We start from the raw sequence: 16,381 nt of genomic DNA, 5'->3' as shown, positions 1-16,381 counted from the left end.
CCTGCATAATTTGTTTGAGCGTACAATCTTGATACAGTATTGGCAAAAACTTTTCAACTATATCACGTATCTCAACAAACTGTTGTGAGTAGGTGGTGACAAACGTAGGTTTTTTTGAGAAACTCGTGGACTGTTGTTTTTTATTATGCAAAAGGTCCTTGCGGTTTCTAGTTTGTGCACTATTGTGAGCTTTAACAATATTGTGATCCTTATAGCCTCGTTTTTTTAAACGTGCGCTAAGGCTATAAGGATCACAATATTGTTAAAGCTCACAATAGTGCACAAACTAGAAACCGCAAGGACCTTTTGCATAATAAAAAACAACAGTCCACGAGTTTCTCAAAAAAACCTACGTTTGTCACCACCTACTCACAACAGTTTGTTGAGATACGTGATATAGTTGAAAAGTTTTTGCCAATACTGTATCAAGATTGTACGCTCAAACAAATTATGCAGGATGGCTGCAACTTTTCTACTAAACGCCCCCCAACTTTAGGTAGCCTTTTGGCACCCTCTCATATTACTGCACATTCTGCTAATCCCACATGGTTAAATACCAAGGGTAATTATAAATGCGGAGGGGTAAGATGTAACTGTTGTAAATATATTAAACAAACAAAAGTTATTGTAAACAAAATAGACAACACAGAATATAAAATTAGAAGCTATATAAATTGTAATACTACTTGGCTAATTTATTATATATTCTGTACTACATGTGAAATGGGTTATGTAGGTTGCACCAGCCGTAGGTTAAAAGACCGTTTACGGGAACATATTTATGGTGCTACACACATGAACGTGAAAAATCCATCAAATGTGGCTAAGCATTTTTCTCTAGTCCATGCAGGAGACATTTCATCACTTTCCATTATGGGCATAGAGAGAGTATTCCGCCCTGATCGTGGAGGTGATAGAAAACAGAAACTTTTAAACCGTGAAGGATATTGGATTCTCATGTTGGATTCTTCATCTCCAAAAGGATTGAACCATAGATTGGATCTTATCATGAATTATTAATCTGTATGATGTCTTGTATTTTTGTATTTTTGTACCTTAATATACATATTTGTAATTTTGTATTTTCTATCATATATAGCACTGTGCACTTTATGTGCGCTTTTTCATGTCTTTCACTTTAAATGTTAATGAGAAAACAATGTGATTCAGGTGTTATGTGGGAGGGAACATGTGTTTATTTCCCCTATATTTATCCCAGTATACCTTTGTACATGTCATCTATGATTAAGGGCGTATAGCCAGAAACGCGTCAGATGTGTATTTTCTCACTCATTTTGTATCTGCCTTTTGTTCGCTTTTAATGGAGTAAGAAATAAAGAACAAGTTTTACTGGAAGTGCTGACCTCCTTTTTGCCTTCACCAGTTTTACTTCTACTAAACTTCATATCTGATCTGTATAAACAATGAATCAATAATATAATTGATCCTTGTGATTATTGCAGATCAACCTATTGATGGTGGTTGTGATTGACAAAGATTCTCCCCAAGCAACCTTACAGATGACATACTGTAGCATTTTATATTAGGAGTCATTAATGTAATTCTATATTTTATTCTCATATAAAAATATAACATTGCATTCCAGTAAAAAATAAAAAAAAAACTTTTCAAAATAAAGCAACCTTTCTTTGGATTTTACTTTAGTAAAATAAACCTTTATTAAATAGAAGTCATTTTACAGTAAAACAAATACATATTTAGTATGAGCATACCTGTAACAAACATACAGCATGCTAAATTTACTGTATAATTATACAGTATAATTTATTGTCAATGGTGTAAAAAACAAAAAGAGAGAGAAAGTTTATTTTTATATGAATTTTACCATTAAAGCAGATATTTCTGGTGAATTTGCTGCTCTGAGGGCAGCATATGATAATACAGGTCTATATTCTAATAGCCAAGAGTAGTACTGGGAATGTAACACTGCTTGGTTCCATTACTCAGTGCTAGTGATGCAGTTTGAGTTCCAGTCCTGCTCTTCGCCGCCATGCTCCTTTCTGCTCCTCTGCTGTGTTCCGTGCTGGTCCTGGGACGGCATGTCCTCATGTCTTCCGGCGTCTACTTCCTCATTCTGGTCTCTGCCGCAATGGTGCCTCTGGCCACTAGGCTGTGCATGTGGCCAACTGCTCTGGATTTATTGAGGCAATTTGTCTCTACTGCTGTCTGCCAATCCAGAGCAACTTGCAACTATTGAAACCAGCTCCAATTGCCATTTCCATCCTGTGTAGCATTCCAAGCAAATCTTCATGTATCCTCACCAGTGCCTGGTCTTTGAATTAGGCTTACTGCCTGACCCCTGTCTGTACATGTTTCTGACTTGGATTGTCTGACCTGCCTCTAAAGCCCTTTGCCTGTGTGACGATACCCATCTCATCCCTGGTACTGCGCTGACTCGTCTGCTGCCTACCTGGCTTGCTGACCATGTATACTCGGCCTGTTTCCCTGTGCCTTGCACTGGTTCTGTCTGGTTCTTTGGAACCAGCTAATGCTTACACTGGGACCACACTTGTGGAGTGACCTAATGCCTTTAGCCGCAGAAGTCCAGTGGCTAGAGGGTTTGTAACATTCTCGAGTGGGATAAAGGGTGAAGATCTAGAGGGCACTTAGACCCTGCTCCCTTGTGTGGCCCAAAGTCAAAGTGGTTGAGAAGCACAGCGGGTCCATACTCGCTATCTGTTACAATTAGTATGGAACTGTAACTGTTATATGCTGCCCTTAAATAGAGGAGCACATCCAGCTGACCTGCCAAATAAAAATATATACAGAGCAAGCTAAAATGCACTGATGCCTAAATGATGTCATCTGATCCTAAAAAAAACAAAGCCCCAAACAGATGCCGAGACATTAAAATAAAACTGTATAATGTTAAGGGCCTTTTACACAGGCCAACTATTGGCCTGGAACATTACTAGAAATGCCACTATGTCCAGTAATCAGCCTGTGTAAAAATATTGATCATCCAAGGATTGGGAAAACTCCTGATCCACAGTTGATCACATCTTTAGAGCAAGCTATAAAATTTATTATCAGCCACATATATACCTGTGTAAACAGAAGATGTGCGACTGATAGCGAAGGGAAACTGACAGCATGGATATGTATATATCAGTGCTGTCAGTTTTCAGATCACACATGCAGTGCATACATACAGTACCTAGGATGCTGCTGTGTGATTCGGCATCCCTCTCTCTTGCTACTTGCCACTGTATCTTCAGGCCACTGCCTTCTCCGCAATTATTAATAACCGAGAGGTGGGGGCCGCGTCCTGATGATACAATAGGATGGGATAGCCGGAGAGCAGGATGCCAGATCACACAGCAATGCAGAAGGTATGCACTGCTAGTGTGATCTGGAAACCGACAGCACAAATATATGCATATCTGTGCTGTCAGTTTCCATGGCCGCACGAACAATGCAAAGATCGTTCATGCAGCTTGTTCTCGAGCACCATCATCAGAGGGGAGTATTAGTTCTACTACGCAGACTCATAGTCTGCTCTATGCAGCATTAGAGACTGACTGTGGATGTCAGTGAGGAACAGTTCACCTTTTAAAAACAGGCCGCAGAACCAAGCCGGACCAGGCAGGAAACTGAAGGTGGGGTTACAAAGAAGAGAAAGCGTGCGTCGCCTGGAGGGGGGGAAGAGATATCTTTCCACCGGGCCCTCTTTCAGTGTATAACGGACCTCATTTGCATTTAGAAATTACATTAATTATTCTATTATTCCTATGTAGACTTCTCATAAAAATATAAGAGTATGATGAGCTAAGACATTAACTAGAAAGTTAACTTGACATTATTTGCAAGTCTATATAATGTTTCCTCACAGAGTACATTGCTGACATTGTGAATAAAATTGCTTGTCAGATAAAAGCGTGGCTTCATTTTCAGTATAAGGTTATGGGTCAAGTTTCTATAATATGCCATGTAACTTTGCAAGTATTTAGCTTACTAAACTGAGGTAGACTTCCTTCTCATATCACGTTCTATAGTTTTGGTTAACATTAAGTCCTCTTATGTGACTGAACAAGGTCTCCGCTAATCAGCTGGAGCAGGAGAATTTACATTGTAAAAGTGTTTTTCAGAATCTAACAAAAATTCAATCTATAGATCAGACATGAATAGCAAAAACACAGAATAAAATGTCCCTGTCATTACAAGAAAAAAACGTTTGACATGTAGCAGAGACACATCAAAGGTTTTGATTAGAGATGAGCGAACCTCGAGCATGCTCGAGTCCATCCGAACCCAATCGTTCTGCATTTGATTAGCGGTGGCAGCTGAACTTGGATAAAGCTCTATGGTTGTCTGGAAAACATGGATACAGCCAATGACTATATCCATATTTTCCACATAGCCTTATGGCTTTATCCAACTTCAGCAGCCACCACTAATCAAATGCAGAACGATCGGATTCGGATGGACTCGAGCATGCTTGAGGTTCGCTCATCTCTAGTTTTGATCTGTCGGGGTTCTGCCCACCAATGATCATTAGTGCACTTTTTGTATCTGATGGATGGGGTATAGAGCCCTAAAACGTGTCATTTATGTGCTATGTACAATAAACTTCCTTGTTTTACTAACATTGGACATTTTTTAGCACATTTTTTGGATGACACTTATCTGGGGTACCACACTCCTTTTGTTTGTTGTTTTCTATTAATCACTGGCTGCAGCGCTGTCCCTTCTCAGTCAGTCAGTGATTGGCTGAGCGTAACAGCCCACTCAGCCAATCAATGACCAAGAAAGGACAGCACTGCAGCCAGTGATTGTGTTTCAAAAGTGACAGACCGCTGAGCCAATCACTGTCCGTGGCTCTGTCCCTCAGTCTGTGATTGCCTGACGGGGCTGGAGGCGGCTGGAAACGCAGAAGAGGACATCAGGGGAACGCAGACAGGAGTGTATAGATTTGTTAAGTCTGCAATAGAGTGACCAAAAGATATATAAAATGAAACTGTTCTCTATGTTGTATGTGCTGTTGCGAAAAGTTATTAACTTGTTAGGGCCAGTTCACACGCAGTAAAAAAAGGCTGAATTCAGCAATGGAACTCTCCGCCGCAGAATCCCACCAGCCTCCGTGTCATACAGGCTGTCTATGGGAGGGCTCGCATGCCTCTGCTCTCCTTGCTCTCCGCTTAAAGAATTGACATGTCTGTATGACAGCCTGTATGACATGGAGGCTGGCGGGATTCCGCGGTGGAGAGCCCCGTTGTGGAATTCCTCCTCTTTTACTCCGTGTGAACTAGCCCTTACACTTAAGGAATCAGTAAACCTGTGAAAAACCTTTGATTCAAACTATAGTGACAGCTCTCAAATTATATGTAGGTAAGGGTGGTGTACAGACTGTACATATGAAGTTGTGAAGGGTCAGAAGGAATACCTGAAAAAGGCCTAGTAGTGCCAGGGCATGCTCTGGTGGGGAATGGCTTCTTATAGCAGCACAGAAGGTTTGGGTAATAGTCATCAGTCATCCTGGGTACCACCTGACTTCCTGCAGAATTGTTTGTCTGGTGCACAATTCTCCAGGTCCCAGCGAAGGACAACCTTTGAAGAAAAAGTCCTAAAGTTTTATTATTTTTATTTTGCTTCCCCTCACCACCACCAGATCACATTTTTGTCTCCATCTATGTATATTGCATTCACTTCCGTCCTCCTCTTTGCTTCTAATCAACCATCATCATTCTTTTCAGATTCTGTCCAGTTTCTCTGTGGTTTGCTATTAATTTCATACGTTGTGTGAACATAGCCTTAAAGAGATTGTCCATGAAAAACTCACTCTCCCCCCCCCCCCATAAGATAGGGGAAAAGTAGGAGATTGTGGGGGTCCAACCTCTGAACCCCCCCGCTGATCTCTGTATTGGGCTCTGACAGCGCTGCTATGAATAGAGCTGCAGATCCGGCACACTACCTGCAACTCTATTCATTCCTACGGAGTGACGGAAAAAGCCGAGTTTGCCGAAAGAGCACTGTACTCGGCTCTTTGTGTGTGCTCCATAGGAATGAATAGAGCTGCGGGTCGCATGCCAACCCCGGCTCTATTCATAACAGAGCAGGCAGCGCCTGATACAAAGATCTGCGAGGGTACAGAGGTCGGACCCCTATGACCACCTACGTTTCCCCTATTCTGTGATAGTAAATTTAAGTTTGAACATTCCCTAAAGAAGGAATTCTAAAAGGTATCAGCATGCTATAGTTACCTGTCTGTAATTATACAAGATGTTTGGATGTGATATTAAATGTGGCATCCTGCAGTGCGAGTAATATGGTAGTGAGAATACACGCTGTGGAAGCCACAGATGTTTGTCCAATGCTGTAAATACAAAAAAGAGAACTTCATTAAACTTTGGCTATAGCTTGAATTTCTGAATTTCTAATGTATGGTATTGTTTAAGCTTCGGGAGGAAAAGCCCTTTAAATAGAACTTGCTAATGTAAGTTGTAATGTAATGTAAGTGCAATCGCTTAATATTTAGCTGAGTGTAACTCCAAAGTGGAGAATGTGTCATATACATCAATCTGATAATTATATCACTCCTGTAACTCTGTAGTATTGAATAACCATTTAATGGAAAACATTGCCACCTACTGGTAATCTGTTGTAAAGACGCAAAGTTTTTGGAGCTTTTTTTTTTCAAGTAAAGTTGCAGAAAAATTTAACCATAAAGGGAGGAGAAGTATAAAGATTAATTTAACACTTATTTTTTTAGTTCCAGTATTGGGGGAAAAGCTTTAGCTTTGACTGTCCATGCATGATGGGAGTAGTAGTAGTTTTGCAACATCTGGAGAGCCAAGGTCCCCTACCCCTGTAATAGATGATACTATTATGACAGAATTTTTTAAATCAGTTATCCCAACATCAAATTATATTATAAGGGGTCCATCTGCTGGAACTCCCACCAATCCTCAGAACATCCCCCAAATGAACAGAGCAGTTGTGCACATGTGCAGCCAGAGCTCATTTCTCTCTCTGGGGCCTCTTAACATTGACAAGTGCTGAGATCAGCAATGTTTGAAGCCCCATTATAAATGAATGGAGAGCTGGCTGCACATGTGCACTGTGGTTCCATTCATTCAGCGGACATTTGACCTCCATTCTTGGTATTGGAAGGCGTCCCAGCAGTCAGACTTCCCCAATTAGCTAGTTATCTTCTATCCCGTGCTAGAGAATAGTGTTTTATGTGGAGATGAGCCTTTTAATATTGTACTATTATGCGTTTACACGTAACGATTATCGGGCGAATTTGCTTGATAACGAATTCGAACGATAATCGTACGTGTAAAGGCAGCGAACGATCAAATCGTTGTTCGCAAAAAGTTCGCCGATCGTTCTGTGTAAACAGATCGGAGCGGGGGCGGGGGGGGTGGCGATCGGAGCGGCGGCGGGGGTGGCGATCGGGGCGGCACAGAGGGCTGCGGTTGATCGTGGGGCCGGGCTGCGAGTGGGGGGCCGGGCTGCGGGCGTGCGATCGCAAAACGATTTTTCCGTACGATATATCGTACCGTCTAAGCGCTGATCGTTATGAAAAAAAAATTGTTACTCCGACATCGTTAATCGTACGATCGGGCCAATTATCATTTCGTGTAAACGCAGCATTAGTTCACTCAATAATGTGGAGCCTGTGTGATACTCTAAATAAAAAAACACATATGACCAAAATGACTAATCTTGTCTAACATATACATATATTGGGGGAGATTTAGCAAACATGGTGTAAAGTGAAACTGGCTCAGTTGCCCCTAGCAACCTATCTTTAGAAAATATTGTCTAACTGTTTGCCTTGTAATATTTTAATTACTTTTCACCACTAGTTTGTGACAAAACGTTTGTGCATGTTATGGAAACTCAAGCTATGTTCCCACTCAGTTACCCTTCCTTTCGTCTGTAAGCCATGCCCTACTGTTAAGGTAAAACAAGAAAAGGTGTCTAAAAAAAACTAAACAAGTGTGGTACAACAGATGTATACCAGTTCTAGGGTGCTAATTCTGGGATCTGACACTTTCACTATTTACTATTACTTAAACGGAATCTGCCACCCCCCGTGCCGGGGCAGAGCTTGGCCGACCCCCCGGTGGAGACCCTTATACTTACCCTGTGCACAAAGTCCCACTCCTAGACTTGCTCCCGCTGCCAAGAAGTCGCCGGCGGAAGCACAGCGCGCGCATATCAGAGATGAGTTTGATGCTCATAGAGAATGACAGCTCCATTCATTCTGGGCTTTCGACGGCGATATCTCGGAAACGGGAACGGGTCCAGGAGCGGGACTTCGTGCACGGGGTAAGTATAAGGGTCTCCACCGGGGGGTGGGCTCTACCCCGGCACGAGGGGGTGACAGGTCCTCTTTAAAGGAATATTCTAACTTAAAGGAGACCTGTCACCCCCCGCGCCGGGGTGACAGACTCCCGACCCCCAGATAGATCCCCTTATACTTACCTCATGTTGCTGAGTCCCGCTGTCGGAGCCGGTCCCGGGATGGAGATAGCCCAGTGAGAAGCCGGCGCGCGCGCTGTGGAGATGAGTCCAGCATCCATAGAGAATGAATGGAGCCGTGCACGCAGCAGAGATGAGTCCGGCTCCATTCATTCTCTATGGACGCTGGACTCATCTCCACAGCGCGCACGCCGGCTTCTCACCGGGATATCTCCGTCCCGGGACCGGCTCCGGCAGCGGGACTCGGCGACATAAGGTAGGTATAAGGGGATCTATCTGGGGGTGGGGAGCCTGACAGGTCCTCTTTAAAGGGGAAATCTGACTTAAAGAGGAAATCTCAAGTCTCCCAGTACCAGTATCAGCTGCTGTATGTCCTGCAGGAAGTGTTTTTTTTTTTTCAATCTATACAGTCTAGACACTCTCTGTTGCCCCCTCTGCCCATGACAGGAACTGTCTAAAGCAATATCAAATCCCCACAGAAAACCTTTCCTGATATGGACAGTTCCTGTCACGGACAAAGGTGGCAGCAAAGAGAACTGTGTTAGACTGGAAAGAATACACCACTTCCTGCAAGACATACAGCAGCTGATAAGTACTGACTAATTTTCTGACACCAGTTGATTAGAAAACATTTATTTATTTTTACTGTAGTGCCCCTTTAAACTAACTTATCCAACTCCTTTGCTCTGAGTGGAGCATACAGTATGTGCTACCGCACCATACATTGTCTATGCAGCTGCAGGAGGTAACCAAGTACAATGCTTGGCTCTCTTCAGCAGTGCCATAGAGAGTGAACTGCCAATCCATTTAAAACAGATCGGGCTGTGGGGGCGGGGGTGCTTCCAACCTCACACTTATCCCATATCCTGTGCACAGGGGATAAGTTCATTTACGTCAGAACACCCCTTTAAATCATAAAAGTTCTAAATCTGTTGCTAAAGATGGAGTGAAGAACAGTACAGTGTTAGATGACACATATCAAACCTTTAAAAAACTAAACCTACAGTACCTTTTAAGTGTCTTAAATATCTTTTTGACACTTGTAGTGTTCTCATACTTATGTAAAGAATAAACATAGGCACTGCTAATCTCTTAATCTTAATTTAATTAGAACAGTCCTAGATTAACCTAGAGGTACAAGTTGATTTAGCCGTCCGCTTTAGCTTGCCAGCAGCTGGTTACAAAGCTTAATTTGTTATTTCCATATTGCTATAAATTCCAGACTGTAAACTGTATGAAAGTATTTCTTGAAGGTAATAAAGCATACCATGTGTGCTGTATAATAACACAAGGAAGCTCTAATATTTATTAGACACCATGGTGTTAAATGATTGGCCTAATTTATGCAACATTTTTTTAGCCGCTAGGTGACATTTTTCTTCCAAGCTGAAGTGACAGGGCACACAATTGTTCTAGGTGATGGGTGCAGCGGGGCGTTCTGTTCTCATGTAAATGATACAGATTAGTATTATAGATGCAGTGTTATATGCTAAAATAATTTTTTTTCCACTTTTTTCCTATGTCCAAATTACTGTATATAGCACTTGGTTTGTATACAGGATATTATGTTCTGTCAACAAAGCAAAATGTAACTTCAATGATTGACTAGCCTACCAAAGTGCCTGCACATGTTCTGTGGAAATTGACAGTGAACCTTTTACAATCACAGTTTCATTGGCTCCGATATATTTCAGTCCATTACTGTTTCTATGTAACCATGGTCTCCCAGAGAAGAGCGATACTGTACGTCTAGGTGATAATTCCTATAAATGTAAATGCATTAACTACCTACAGAAAAATGGCAGCCCTGGATCAAGTGTAAGTCTGCTTTTATACAGACCCAAAGGGGTATTCCAGGAAAAATGGACTTTTCACCTATCCACAGGGTAGGGGAAAAGTAGGAGATCATGGGAGGTCCGACCTCTGTACCCCCGGTCGATCTCCATATCTTGCCCCGCCAGCTCTGTTATGAATAGAGCTATGGGTACAGCACATGACCCGTGGTTCTATTCATTCCTATGGAGCGACGAAAAGAGCCGAGTTCACCTTTAACTACTTCCATGCCATGCCAGTAAGGTCATGTGTACACTACAGAATAGGTGAGAAATTTTAAGCATAAGCCACTGGGGGGAAAGTAAGCATGGTGCCTTTAATATTTGGTGTCTTTATTATTTTTACCGCCACAGCATGGAAGTTAGTTAAAGAAAGCTGCCATTACATTCTCACAGCAGAATTAAAATCTCATGCAAGAATGCAGGGCTATAGGCTTGTTGCATGTAAATGTACCTTTAGGTCATGTTCACAGTACATAATTTTACAGTAACCAACGGCCATTGTTGCAGATTGCTGTTTATTGACAGTGTGGCATTACATTAGATTGTATGGAACAAAGGTCATAGTGTATACACACTGCATACACTACGGCCATTGTTCTCTTTGGCTGCACAAAATAACTGACAGGTCTATTTTGAGCAGCCACAATTCAGTGAACAGTGGCCATACAAGATAGCCTGTGCATACAATGAAAAGTACGGCTCCTGGCTTTACTTTACATTGTTCTCTATGGCTAATTGGAGTGTGGGCACACCAGAATGTGCCCGCATTCCAATTAAAATGAAGTGATGTTCTCCAGGGCGATAATGCGATAATCGGCCGGGTGAACATCTGAGACATCAGTTGTTGTTTGACAAGTGTCAAACAACAGCTAATGTTCATACAGCGTGTGAACGTGGCCTTAGGCTAAGTTAACACAACGTATATTTTCGTAAAAGTACGGCCGTTGTTGCAATCGGCAACAACGGCCATACTTTTTACAAAAATATACGTTGCCTTGTCTTCTATGGAATCCCGGCCGGAGCATATACACATAGTATACGCTGCAGCCGGGATCTTTCGCAGCACCGTAGAAAACTGACATGTCAGTTTTCTGTGGCCGCTATTCAGTGAAAACTCTGTCAGTGCACACTATGGAGTGAGCAGCTCTGGCCACACGCTCCATAGTGTGCTGTGGGGAGTTCAGATGCGTGCGCGCATGGATGCGGCTGCAAAGATCATCCGGATGATCTTTTCAGAGACCGGCCGGGTCACGGAACGGCCGGTCTCTTTCGTAGTCTGCACGGGGCCTTAAACTGTTAAAAAAAAACAACAGTGTATAAGTCACCTTTTCTAAATCAATTTTTACTGACTTTTTAACAAGAAAATACACAACAATGGTATACATATAAAATTGCTGCATGGTAACAGATGTAAGCATTCAGGCCTGTGTTGGCATATTTGCTATCATACATCCCAAAAAACAAAGATGAAACAATAAGCATTAAAAAATAGTTTCAGTAGAATCCAAAATAATGTATTAGTTGAAGGGAAGTGTAATTCCCATTAAGGGATCGTATTATTTCCTATAGGGTTTAAGGAAGAGGAGTATGGGGTAGAAGATAGTATCCCTAAATTGATGATATGATGTCAAAGGTCTAGGAAATAAAAATGGAGGTTTCCTGCATTGATTGAGTGTTTTTACTGTTAGAGGGTCCATGCAAAAGGCCCTTAATAAACAGAGGCTCAATTATATATTTTGGGGTGGAAGGTGGAACTATTGTAGTTTGTTAGGAGCCCATAATAAATTAAATAGAGAAAAAAAAGAAAGAAAGCTTACGTTAAGTTAGACCACCACTACTGTATTTACTGTATTTACTGTAAATTAATAAATTACAAATTATAATGAATCTTTAAAAAAAAAACTGTATAGTAGCATGTTCAATATGAATATAACTTTAAATTCTCCAGGCTCTGCACCTTATTCACTTTCACAGATAAGGCAAGTAAGTATCATAATGAACATCAATTACAATATGCAGTTTGGTCAATTCCCTGAAATATCCGAAAGGTTTAAGGAAGGATACAAACTACGATAAGGAAGCTGGAGAGTCTGCAATGGTAACACAATAATAAGTATAATAAGCCGCAATTATAGATGTCATGGTTCAGTAACTATTACAGGAACAGAAAAATTAGGGGGGAGGGGAACCTTCATCTTTACACAAGGCAAAAACATTAGCGTGCAGATTTTTTAAAAACCTTTCCCGTATGACATACTGTACTGAAAACACTGTGGATTTGGAAATCTCTGGATGTTTCTTTATCATTTTTGTCCAACACAACACTACATGAATTGTTGAAAGTATACTAGAACAATGCTTCACATGTGATGCTAAACATAGCAGGGTACTGTAACCCACCCATTCCTTTAATGACCTTGGTCGCCCTCCTCTGTACCTGCTCCAGTTCAGCTGTGTCCTTCTTATATACCGGTGCCCAAAACTGTACACATTATTCCATATGTGGTCTGACCAGTGATTTATAAAGAGGCAAAACTATGTTCTCATCTTTAGCATCTATACCTCTTTTGATGCATCCCATTATTTTATTAGCCTTGGCAGCTGCTGCCTGGCACTGATCACTAAAGTTGAGTTTACTGTCCACCAATACCCCCAGGTCCTTTTTGGAAGCAGTTTTACCCAGTGTTTTATTATTTAGCACATAACTGTACTTATAATTTCTATGGCCTGAAAGCATAACCTTACATTTATCCAATTTAAACCTTATTTGCCATTTCTCCGCCCAAGCCTCCAGCCTCTCCAAATTCCTCTTTAATATGATATTATTCTCCTCTGTGCTGATTACTTTACCCAGTTTAGTATCATCTACAAATATAGAGATGTAGCCCCACTATAAAGGTAATTAATAAATATATTAAAAAGAAGAGGATCAAATGCCCCAAGAAATTCAAGAAAATGTGTATACACTGGCTTATGTTTGATGAGACGGTAGATGTCTAACTCTCTTGAAGTCCTTTGGGGGGGGGGTTGCTGCTGTGCCGCTGTGCCTCTGTGTGGATGACTGTGTATATGTGGTTGTGTGTCAGGTCTTTGTGTTATGTCAAAACTCCACCCGTACATACTTTTGCCTTTGTGGCAGATACCTCCCCTCAAGATTTACACCTACTGCACTGCTCCCTGTACCGTTCTCCGGGGCTTTAAGCCATCCCACACTTTGTATTTCCTGATGGTGTCCTCTTACTTTGCATATGTCGGGCGGACTGTGCCTGTTTGTTGGTTTTTGTATAACATGGAAAAAATTTAAATAAATTCTTTAAAAAAAAAAAGAAAGAAGAGGATCTAATACTGACTAAAGAGGTCCCCCGCTATTAACTAAAACCCAATCTGAATATGTTCCATAAATTATCCCCCTCTATTTCCTATCATCCCTTTGCATATAGTTTTCAATTTGCAAATGTTTTCCTTGAATGCTGGCCTTTGAAAAGACTTTTTTCAGGGCCAGACGGGGACCAAAAAGCAAATCCTACCAGCTTACAAAATTTGCCAATATTCGCATAGTAATGCATCAAAATAAGGTCAGTTTTACACTACTGTGTTACTTGCATATTCTTTCAAACTCCCCCCAAGCGATCCATGACTGTATGGGACCCTATAAGGGTACTGCAGGGATGAATAAAGTCACTGACACTGGTGCATCAGCCCCAACACCCGCCTACCCCCTGTGATGCATGACCATATGGGAACCTATAAGGGTATTGCAGGGGTCAATAAAGTCACTGACACTGGTGCATCAGCCCCCTCCCCCATGGTCCATGACTATATGAGAACCAATAAGGCTACTGCAGTGGTTAATAACTTAATAGGCAACAGGGTTCTGCACTGTTTTCTGATGCTTGCTGAGCCTCTTCTTTCTGCTCCCCAGCACACACTGCTGTGCTGTCCGTATTCTCACAGTCTCGCCTGCGGCCTTCTTCTTCACCTCAGACCCCAGGTGTCAGTAAGCGGAGCCAGCCAGGCCATCATCCACAGGAGGACCCTAGGGCCAGGTGCATGGGACAGAGGAGGAGGAGGAAGATGATGGGGGTCGGATCAGATGATGATTCAGCATCAGATAGTAGCAGCCAGTAGTGCAGGTAACCGGCCAGCCCATCACACACACACACACACCACATATAACACAGGCAGCAGACAGCCGGCCCTGTACCACACTAACTAGAAAAGACTATTTTCTCCTTCTATTCTGTCCCCTCTGCTTTTCGGCAGTGTGGAAGCATGAGTGTGATCTGATAAGATTGTGAGGTACCGTGGACTGTGGATCAAGCTGGCCCATCCTCATTTTTATCTAGCAACTCTTTGACCCAGGTCCTTCTGAAAAACTCTAGCTTACTCATAAATATTGATTTCAAGTATTCGCCCATATCCCTTTATCCACAGTGCTTCCTTACTGGACATATTCTACACTATGTTCTAGCAGTGTTCATTATTTACCCATTCCTTGGCTTCTCCCCCTCACCTACTTATTGTGTTAACTTATCGCTTATGTCCATATCGAGATCTTGTTCCTTATTGCTATGTAATATCTACATTCTATGTTTTCTTTCTGAAAGTATTCACATTTGTTTGAAAGTAAAGATACAAATGTATTAAATTAAATTTTATCAGAAAGTTATACAGATTTTAAAATTACTTTTATTAAAAAAAAATCTCAAGCCTTCAAGTACTTATCAGCTGCTGTATGTCCTGCAGGAATTGGTGTATTCTTTCCAGTCTGACATAGTGCTCTCTGCTGCCACCTCTGTCTGTGTCAGGAACTGTTCGGAGCAGTAACATCCTCTTGGAAAACCTCTCCGGCTCTGGCAGCTCCTGTCATGAACAGAGGTGGAAGCATAGTACACTGGGAAACTGGAAAGAGAACACCATTTCCTGCATGGCATACATCAGCTGATAAGAACTGGAAGACTTGAGATTTTTTTGGTAGAAGTAATTTACAAATCTGTAAAACAACTTTCTGACATCAGTTGTGGGAAAGATTCTCCCCTTTAACAGACCCTTTCTAACATAGGGGATACAAGGTACCTGGTACACTGTGTCACCTGAAGATTTTCCTTACCATAGTGGTGTTTATATGTCAATAAAGGTAATGTTTGTACTGTTGTGACATTGAACGGTCCTTCCAGACTGCTGTTATAATGACACTGTTTGTATAGCAACAATGTACTGTCTGCAAATTACTATTTATTATTTACTTGCTAGTATGGTGGAAGCTATTTACCTACAATATTCATCACAAGTTAAGTTAGATGAGATTACTTACTAAACCAATTAGATACCAGTGTAGCGAGGCCAAGCCTGAACTTTCTAGATTCTAGACAACTACAAATGATCTGATAATATTGGAAAAACATTAGTATTGAAAAAGGAAAATGGTCAGAGTATGTCATCTGCTGGTAACAATTGGTATTGCAATTACCAGGGACAATACTCTGGTATGGAACTACTTCACAGAGGTAAAACCTATATGGATTTTAACACAGAAAAGAGAAAAGTTGAAAAATTGAAAAACAGTGTTGTGTTTTTCTTATCCATGTGATTCTGCTACAAAGTGCCCAAAAAAATCAATAACTACAGATTCTGTGCTGATTTTAAGGTGGAATTTTTGGCTCAGTTTTTGCTTCTGTGAGCATGGCCTTTTAAGTAAATTCTTTACAAACTCTAGGGAAGGAAAAACTGAAAATGAAAACTTACTTTTAAACTAGAAGTGGTCAATCTTCTATGTCCCATTGACTTTATCAGGGAGCACTGAATTCATTCAATCAGATTGAATTAATGGAGGGTCAGAAACATGGACACCATGGCAATGGTAAAATCAAGGGGCATAATGCTTTGTCAGTGCCTCCATTTAGCAACAATGAAGTGATTAATGCTTATTATTAAAGATGAGAAAATCAGCAAAAATTCGTTTAGTGAGAATTTCGGCAGCAATTCTCAAATTTTCAAGGATCGATTTCTGACAAATTGTAATAAAACTGCTTAACCATTGAAGCTACAATAGTGTGACTATTACAGAGTAATGTTTCGTAAAACAGCTGTCCTTT

The 16,381-nt window shown here is 41.3% G+C and overlaps 1 protein-coding gene across 1 annotated transcript in view; it reads left to right on the top strand.

The window, feature by feature from the left end:
- Window positions 1-16,381, top strand: part of PDE6A (phosphodiesterase 6A) — a 66,171-nt gene that overhangs the window by 20,825 nt on the left and 28,965 nt on the right. The gene's annotated exons all lie outside the window — the stretch shown is intronic.

Source organism: Dendropsophus ebraccatus, chromosome 1, assembly GCF_027789765.1.
Source record: "Dendropsophus ebraccatus isolate aDenEbr1 chromosome 1, aDenEbr1.pat, whole genome shotgun sequence".
Classification (NCBI taxonomy): Eukaryota; Metazoa; Chordata; class Amphibia; order Anura; family Hylidae; genus Dendropsophus; species Dendropsophus ebraccatus.
The sequence above is the reverse complement of the archived record's forward strand: the minus strand, read 5'-3'. Positions and strand labels throughout refer to the sequence as shown.